The following is a 9,632-nucleotide window of genomic DNA, read 5'->3' on the forward strand; positions in this document are numbered from 1 at the left end:
CCAGCATTTTCTGTTGTTATTTGGGACATATACCTCTATTTATTCATCGTCACTGGGAAAATATCCTAGAACTTTTTAACTAACACCATAGCGGCAGCACCATCACCTTCTCAGGTCAACTAGGGATGGGTAATATACACAGCCTTGCTGGCGTCACCCACATTCTGATATCACTCATTTACTTTAAGAATCAGGGTTTATAACCTTTTATTATTATAGCTTAGTACTTTGGAGATCAATGATTGTTCTAGACTCAGATTCTAAATTCAGAGCAAAATCACCCAATACACTCAAAGGTCATGATAAGAACATAAGAAATAGGAGCAGGAGTCAGCCATTTGGCCCCTCGAGCCTGCTCTGCCATTCAATAAGATCATGGCTGATCTTCTACCTCATCTCCACTTTCCGGCACTATCCCCATATCCCTTGATTCCCTTAATATTCAAAAATCTATCGATCTCTAACTTGAATATACTCAACGACTGAGCCTCCACAGCCCTCTGGGATAGAGAATTCTACCCCAGAGGGCTGATGATGCATTAAGAATTTATTTTTTCCACTCTGCTCCTATCACGTTTCCCGAAATGCCATGATCACATTGAATTAAAGTGCCACAGATGCTAGCAACGCACTGGTACCTTGTCCAACTGTCCGTTCTTCATGGGCAAACCTGAACATTGAAATTCAGAGGACTACACAACTACTGTATTCTGCCATCACGTGCTATGCATATGTGTATCATCAACTGGGATTACTGTAAAGCAAGCCTAAGTGGAACGCTGGCCGATTTTTCCCGCTGATCTGTAGATGCTGAAGCCAACTATATCAGTTACTACACCCCAGCTAAGATTGGCAAAGTTGGCATGGACCAAGGATCAAACTTAGGATCTTTCTTGTTTGTATGACTCGGGACGATACCAGGCAGTTAATTTATTGCCATCTGTAGAGCCAATATAAAAATTTCTATGACAAACTTAATTGTGTGTGTGCTCAGAATCCGGATCAACAAACAAGTTCAGGTCAGCATGTGACTTAGCCAGTGCTATGATAGCTCTTCATCATGTAAACCTACTATTTGACGGAAGTAAGTTTCAAGAGCAAAACATTTTTTTGAAATAGAACTTTTAGCAACCTGTGCCAATATTTTTCTAACTAGGAAAGTGTTAATGTTCCTCAGTAGATGACAGGGCTACCCATAAAGAACATGACTTGCTTGACCTTCAGTTCTTTGTTTTAAACGGACATCTTTTCAGTTAAATTCACAAATGGGTCTGGGGAATTGTTCTTCGCTCTAAAAGGTAAGTGGTGGCACTGGATAGGAGGTGCTAAAATACAAAAATCAGAACTAATTCCTGAACCTCCCTTTTATTCTACAGTAAGCTAGCAAATATAAGCACAATTTCACACCGAGATTCTTCCTCGACTTAAACGATCCCATCTCGGTAAATACAGTAGTGTTACTGTACACGAGATCAAAAGCGTACAAAAGAACTGCACTAACAAGAGAAACGTCACCTGTCAAAGGCATTTACCCAATAAATATACTGATTAAAGATTTTTACTGATTCCAGACAAACAGCTATTCAATTCATGTTGTAAAATTCAGAACACTGGAGATACTCAATATAGATAGCCGCAGTTTATGGTAACTTCATTTACACAGCAGTTATTACATATAGTTACGCGCACAAACTCTGCAGGCTACAGGGTAAAATGGAAAGCATGATTAAAGGGAAGCGTTTTTCAGTTTTTGAAAGCAATGATGACGTTAGTATGGCAAGGTCGTTCAAGTGATCAAGGACATTGCAGCAGAGAGAGCCGGAAGCATGGAATAAACCACCTACTGTGGAGTGGAGGCTGCTTGCAGGGATATATGGCTGAAGGACACAGATGTAGGTTAGGTCAAGAACAAAAACAGAAAATGCTGGAAACATACAGTAGGTCTATCAACTGACCTGTTGCCTCCACAGATGCTGCATTTCCAGCATTTTCTGTTTTTGTTTCAAATTTCTAGAATTTTCTGGGGGTTTTTTGTTTTTTATTTAGGTTAAGCCAAGGTCTTTGAGAAATTTGAAGTCAAGGAGAGACCTTGAAGTTAATTTGAAGGGACAGAGAGTCGGTGGAGCTTGGCAAGGACATGGATATTGGGAGTGCAGGTCACAGTATGAGTGAGGACACTGGCTGTAGAGATCTAAATAAGTTGTAATTTGTAGAGGATGGAGGCAGGAAAGCTGGCCAAGAGTGCTATAGCAATTGATGCTCAATATTATAAAGGCATGGATTAGGGTATTCCTGACTCCGAAATATTGCAATAGAGATTATCGTCTCACCTCATTTGATGTATTTATCCACCTAGCTATAGTTTTCGATTATTCGGGGCATTTGACAAAATGTCAACATTTGTTCCATTAGCAAAACCACCACACCAGCAGCGATGTTCTCAGCATTAACGGTTGATGGAAATAATTAATAGTTGCTGTCATATGTTATCCTTCAAAAATTATCCAACACATATGATTTAAAGAGTTATGATACATAAAAGCATTTTAAAAATTAAAAATGTAATATTTGCACCAGCACCACAATTTATTGAGCTCCACAAAGTTTATAATAAGGTTTGTAAATTCTTAAACTGATTACTGTGCTAAGTAAATTTAATTTCCAATCTTTTTAATTCTACTGTTTGGGACAATAAATTGTAAGGCATCAATATACAGTTATACATGGATTCTCTCAGAATGGTTTTAAATTAGATTAACATTTCATCCTTAAGATTCTTCAGTAGCTTCATCACTTGCAGTGGGAATTAACAAACCAGTGCTGATGAAGTAATGAACTATATACACGAGTTAAATATCAAGGAAGATGATGTTTTTGCCCATTTTAGCTCATCTATTTAGAAGAAACATACAGCCACACTATCACAGCATCCAAGTATCTTGAATGATGACCAAAGGTGGATACAATACTTAATCTGCAGTCTGACCAGAGCACTGGATGAATACAGCATGACATCCTCCAAATTATACTCGATTGATTTAACAATATATTTCACCGTTCTACCTGCTTTGTTGATTGCTGATCCACTGTAACTGGATATGCTTATTTTGATTAGATCAATAAGGGCGGCACTGGATTGCCTCAGTGTCACTAACCAGAAAAACAGCTCTACAATGCACCCCTCATCTAAGGAGGCACCACTAATATAATAGCCTGAACATCAAGTCCAATCAAACTAAGAGAAGCTTACATAGAGGCTAAATCACAATATTATCCAATATATATTAATGATCTAGACGAGGGAACTAGATGTAATATCTCCAAGTTTGCAGATGACACAAAGCTGGGTGGGCATGTGTGCTGTGAGGAGGATGCAGAGAAACTCCAGTATGATTTGGACAGGTTGGGTGATTGGGCAGATGCATGACAGATGCAGTATAATGTGGATAAATGCAAGGTTATCCACCTTGGTGGCAAAAACAGGAAGGCAGATTATCTGAACGGCAATAGATTGGGAAAAGGGGAAGTGCAACGAGACCTGGGTGTCCTTGTGCACCAGTCGCTGAAGGCAAGCATGCAGGTGCAACAGGCAGTTAAGAAGGCAAATGGTATGTTGGCCTTCATAGCGAATGGATTCGAATACAGGAGCAAGGATGTCTTACTGCAGTTGTACAGGGCCTTGGTGAGACCACACCTTGAGCATTGTGTGCAGTTTTGGTCGCCTTATCTGAGGAAGGATGTTCTTGCCATGGAGGGAGTGCAGCAAAGATTCACCAGACTGATACCTGGGATGGCAGGAATGACGTATGAAGAGAGACTGGGTCGATTCGCTAGAGTTTAGATGAGAGAGGATCTCATTGAAACTTATAAAATTCTAACAGGACTAGACAGACTAGATGCAGGAAGGATGTTCCCGATGGCGGGGGAGTCCAGAACCAGAAGTCACAGTCTAAGGATAAGGGGTAAGCCATTTAGGACTGAGATGAGGAGGAATTTCTTCACCCAGAGAGTGGTGAACCTGTGGAATTCTCTACCACAGAAGGCAGTTGAGGCCAATTCACTAAATATATTCAAGAAGGAGTTAGATATATTTCTTAAGGCGAAAGGGATCAAGGGATATGGGGAGAAAGCAGGGACAGGGTATTGAATTTGGATGATCAGCCATGATCTCATTAAATGGCAGAACAGGCTCGAGGGGCCGAATGGCCTACTCCTATCTTCTATGTTGCTATTGTTTCTATAAATTAAACAGTTTATGTCCTGATACACCCATCGGTCAGTGGAAGATTAAAGCACCAATTGTGACACCTCAAATTTCTTACATCACCCATAACCAGTTTAGCACCATGTATATCACCCATTTTTGTTTTATCTGCCAACATTGATTTTAACCACTTAAACTTTTTTTAGGTCCTTTGTCCCTCATTGGACTCAACTGTGCCTCCCCACAATTTAGAATCACATCCAAATTTAATCGAATATGTGTATCTAATAAGTTGTTGATGTAAATTCAAACCAGTAATGGTCCCAGCACCAATCCCTGAAGCACTCAAATCATTGCTTTCGCCCTCCCTCCATCATCACTCCTCTATCAAGCTATCTGTTGGCTGCTGCATTGTTTCCTTTTGACAGTTTCTTACCCAATTCCAGTTTTTACTTTAAATTCTCAGCATTTTAAGTTTGTACTGCACTTGTGCACTAACAATGACAATAAAGTTGATTATTATTTATGTACCAATTTAAATCAATGGTTTTCTGGAAGTTTAAGGCATATTACAGTCCACTTGCACATAGGTGCAACCAATGAAGGGGGGGGGGGAAAGAGTTGATGCGAGGGATGTGGCCCCCTTCCCATAAAAATTCTTGGCATGGCCATCTCTCCTTTTCCCTATTCCAAATTCTGGAAATACCTTATTTCCCAACTCTTAATAAATGGTTGCCGTCCTACACCGCAGGATGACACTTTCTCAGAAAATACAGTAAATGTTTCATCTACAGCACAAATTACCTTCATTAGAAGCCAAAAATTGCAATAAACAAAAATATATTTTTTCTTGGGTGTAAACTAGTCTCCGCTTACATTAGAGATAGCACACATTCTAACAGGGGTGTCCAAACCTATGGCCTGTGGGCCATCTGGCCCACAAAGCCCAGGCAACTAAGTTTTATTTGTACAGATATTTCTTTCTGGTTATTCCTGTTTGAATTTCGTGGGCTTGGAGGTTTAGAACGGGTTGCTCTTAGTGCTGTTGACTCACTGGCGGATATATCCTCACCTAAAAACTGAGATGTATTAGTATGGGCAGCTTGCGATACTGTATATGCAAATGAATAGAAACTTTGGATTTAAGATGCGACGCCATAGTAAACATTTAAATGACCGACGAATACCAAAAGCTTGAAAAGCTTTTCATTCTATCTCTTGACGATACGCTGTATATTGTTACCCTAAATGCTGAAACTAATCAGGTTAAGCGGTCAATGGCAGCAACAGCATTTCAGAAAAAGTAGATAAAAATAAGTGCACGTTCATGGTCGAAGCAGAACTACAGTGCAAATACCCGCCTTTAAAAATCACTATTGGCAACAGCGAACTCAGGAGCTGATCATGAGACCAGCCTCACATCATCCTCAGCACATGAATTCGGAGGGATAACCGTTACCAACAGCTCAGCTGTGGTGATTATTTTTTAATATATATAAATATCGATATGGGTGTGGACTCTGCCCATCCCCCAAACCCAACCGTTATCTGAACGAAATAACAACAGAAAATGCTGGAAAAACTCAGGTGGTCAGGCAACATCCGTGGAGAGAAATTTGAGTTGACGTTTCGGGTCGACGACGGATCGCCTGTAAACAAGAGGTGAAGGGCAGCGAGCAGGAGGTTCAAGTGCACCCTCTCCTCAAAGTGCCGCCTCCACAGGGAAGCACACAGGAAACGAAGCTGAATGCACCACATGATGTGTAATCACAACAAACATCGACATCCCAGCCCGCCGCTCCGGGGCCTGCGCTGCTCGGCCCGCCTCCATTTCTCTCACACACACACCGGCACTCATCTCACCCCACCTTGACCGGCGACACTCACCTCTCCCAGGGTCCCCACCTCCCGGGCCAGCTTACTCAAAACATCACAGCGACTTCTCTATATCCTCCCGGTGTCACTGTGCCTCTCCCTCCTCACACCGACATCAACCGCTCCAGCCAATGGCAGGCTGGTCAATTCGCCAGCCGGCCGGCGTCGGTATGCGCGTCCACAGCCGTGCGGACCTCCACCCCACCCCGACGTGCGCGTCCACAGCCGTGCGGACCTCCACCCCACCCCGACGTGCACGTCCACAACCGCGCGGACCTCCACCCAACCCCGACGTGCGCGTCCACAACCGCGCGGACCTCCACCCAACCCCGACGTGCGCGTCCACAACCGCGCGGACCTCCACCCAACCCCGACGTGCGCGTCCACATCCGTGCGTACCTCCTCCCCGTCCCCGACCACATCCGCGCGTACCTCCTCCCCGTCCCCGACGTGCGCGCCCATAGCCGCGCGCGCGATTGACGTGCGCATGCTCGTAGCCGCGCGCTTTCCCTGCCCCGTTCTCGTTAAGCAGAGAGTGGTGTTGCGCGCAAGCTGTTTCGAGATTTTACTTCTCCCGCCTCAGGGTGAATTTATGTTTGGGGAGGGGGATTTCATTGTGGTGGTGGGGAGGGGAGAATTGATATGTAGAGGCAAGGGATGGATTTAATAGCAAAATACTGCGAATGCTGGAAATCTGAAATAACAACAGAAAATGCTGGAAATACTCAGCAGGCCAGGCAGCATCCGTGGAGAGAGAAACAGGGTTAACGTTTCAGGTCTGGGACCCTTCATCAGAACTGGAAAAAGCTGGAGATGTAACAGATTTTAAGCAGGTGCAGAGACAGGGGGACGGGGAGGGATGGAAGGAATTGAAAGAACATGCTGTGAAAATGTTGCAAATGGGAATGGCAAAATCATACTGCCATTCCCATTTGCAACATTTTCACAGCATGTTCTTTCAATTCCTTCCTCCTGTCTCTGCACCTGCTTAAAATCTGTTACATTTCCAGCTTTTTCCAGTTCTGATGAAGGGTCCCAGACCTGAAACGTTAACTCTGTTTCTCACTCCACGGATGCTGCCTGGCCTGCTGAGTATTTCCAGCATTTTCTGTTATTACAAGGGATGGATTTATTGGATTTTGTTACAAGTAGTCGTCCTGCTGGTACTGGAGACTATCTGCTCTTTCATGATGATGCACCACTGCAAACTATAAAATTTAGGACATATGTAAGTTTGAATCTAAAACATAATTTACAAACACGGGCTTTTATTATTGTGACATGTATGGCAATTGTCATCCAATAATGTAAAATGGTAAAATTTGCATTTGCATTTTTATATAATATCAATTCAAATGAGTATAATAAACTATGATGCTAAAAATTTTAACATTCTAAATATAACTTCCAAATGTAAGTATTGAACACATATTCATAGAAAATTAGCTTTTATCTAGCACATCCAGATCTTGTTCATAATGTAAACACTACACATTGGACAAAGAGCATTACACTAAAATTACGCACGCAGTTGGCCCTGGAGATGGAGCATGCGGTGTCCGCCGGCACGCTTGAGTATTTCCGCGACCGGTGGGCGCCGCGGGGACTGGAGTGCATCATCAACCCGGACAATCAAATTTTAATTTAATTTGTTTAAGTTTCATTTGAAGTTTGTTTAATTTACAGTCAAATTTGTTTAAAGTACACAAAAAAAAGAGTACACTAAAATTACGCGCCCAGGTGGCCCTGGAGATGGAGCACGTGGTGTCCGCCGGCATGCTCAAGGCCTTCCGCGACTGGTGGGCACCGGAGGGACTGGAGTGCATCATCACGCCTGGCAATACAATTTTAATTTAAGTTGTTAAGGTTCTTTTCATGTTTTAAGTTAAGCTACAGTTTTACTGTTTTAACCAGAAGAGTACACTGTATAATTAAAGTTGAATAAATTTCTAGTAATCTCTGAATTGACTTAATAGCTTCTTCAAGATTATTAAATTTAGGACTTATGTAAGTTTGAAACCAAAACATAGTAGCGCATTTCCTACAAGACTCCCAGTGGATTTCTGATCCATTATTACCTTATTACTGGAGTCAACACTCTTTGCTCTCCTCCTAACTGTGAAGCTCCATCTCAGGTCCCATTTCCCTCCAGCTGGTAAATCTCAACAGGAATGACTTTAAACCCCCAAATTCCGCATCTTCAGATGCTATTGCACATTGGCAGGTCCCCACATCAATAAAGACACATCCTTCAGCAGGAGCAGTGAATGAGAACTCTGTACTTCAAACTTCCTTTCCAAGACCTGAACTTGTGGGGTCAGATTTAAAGGCCACAGAACGGTAAAGGCCCAGATCTCCTTGCCACCTTCGAGATTCTGTCCCTCCTTTCCTCAACATCCACATTTCCCTGCCCATTCCTGGAGATACACTGGATGCATTTGGATCGTTAGGAATAGAGCCATGCAAGGGCAATCCTATGGAGCTGGACAGGAGGTGAGATGCATTAAAAACACACTGTGGAAAAGTTGAGAACTACTAGGAGGGATAATGCACCATGGTCACAATCATAAAGGGTTTCATTTGTGACTGGCTAGTTCAGTGCTGTGAAAAAGGAGGAAGCCAGACTGGAGAGATTTTAACTGAGTTTGGAGAGAAATGGGCATGAAGCTAGGAGGCATCCACATGTTTAACAATCTTAAAGGAAAGGAAGGTTGGAGATAGGGTGGTAGAAAGGATGGATGGATAGCGGATTTTGAAGTGAAGAGGAATGATGACTGAGGAAGAGGAACCATTAACAATGTCAGCAAGGCAGTTAAGTGGTCAGGAGCTGAGTCTCCTTAAATCTCTTCAATTTGCTATGTCTCCCCCTCCTTCAAAAGCTTCCTCAAAGCTTTGGTCTTTGACCATACCTATGGCAACGTCTCCTAACGCTTCTCCACTGACTGGACTTCCAAAAGGCATTTGACAAGGTTCCACACAAAAGATTACTGATCAAGATAAAAAATCATGGGATTGGGGGTCATATACTGGCATGGGTGGAAGATTGGCTATCTAACAGAAAACAAAGAGTTGGGATAAATGGTTCATTCTCAGGATGGCAATCAGTAACTAGTGGTGTTCCGCAGGGGTCAGTGCTGGGACCCCAACTCTTTACAATCTATATTAACGATTTGGAGGAAGGGACCGAGTGCAACGTATCCAAGTTTGCCGATGATACAAAGATGGGAGGGAAAGCAGTGAGTGAGGAGGACATAAAAAACCTGCAAAAGGACATAGACAGGCTAAGTGAGTGGGCAGAGATTTGGCAGATGGAATATAATATTGGAAAGTGTGAGGTTATGCACTTTGGCAGAAAAAATCAAAGAGCAAGTTATTATCTAAATGGAGAGAAACTGCAAAGTGCTACATTACAAAGGGATCTGGGGGTCCTGGTGCATGAAACACAAAAAGTTAGTATGCAGGTGCAGCAGGTGATCAGGAAGGCCAATGGAATCTTGGCTTTTATTGCAAGGGGGATGGAGTATAAAAACAGGGAGGTCTTGCTGCAGTTATG

At 42.8% G+C, this 9,632-nt stretch overlaps 1 protein-coding gene across 4 annotated transcripts in view; it reads right to left on the reverse strand.

Moving 5' to 3' along the window:
- pikfyve (phosphoinositide kinase, FYVE finger containing) overlaps positions 1-6,279 on the reverse strand; it is a 180,198-nt gene extending 173,919 nt beyond the window's left edge. For 3 of the 4 annotated variants that reach the window (XM_085985714.1, XM_085985715.1, XM_085985713.1), the window contains exon 1: positions 6,092-6,279. The gene's annotated coding sequence lies outside the window, so the exon portion shown is untranslated. The remainder of the gene's footprint in view (positions 1-6,091) is intronic. The other variant, XM_085985716.1, reaches the window with a different exon arrangement.
- Positions 6,280-9,632: the final 3,353 nt, after the last annotated feature.

This window comes from Somniosus microcephalus, chromosome 4, assembly GCF_052327205.1.
Source record: "Somniosus microcephalus isolate GS21.2 chromosome 4, FLI_Smic_1.0, whole genome shotgun sequence".
Classification (NCBI taxonomy): Eukaryota; Metazoa; Chordata; class Chondrichthyes; order Squaliformes; family Somniosidae; genus Somniosus; species Somniosus microcephalus.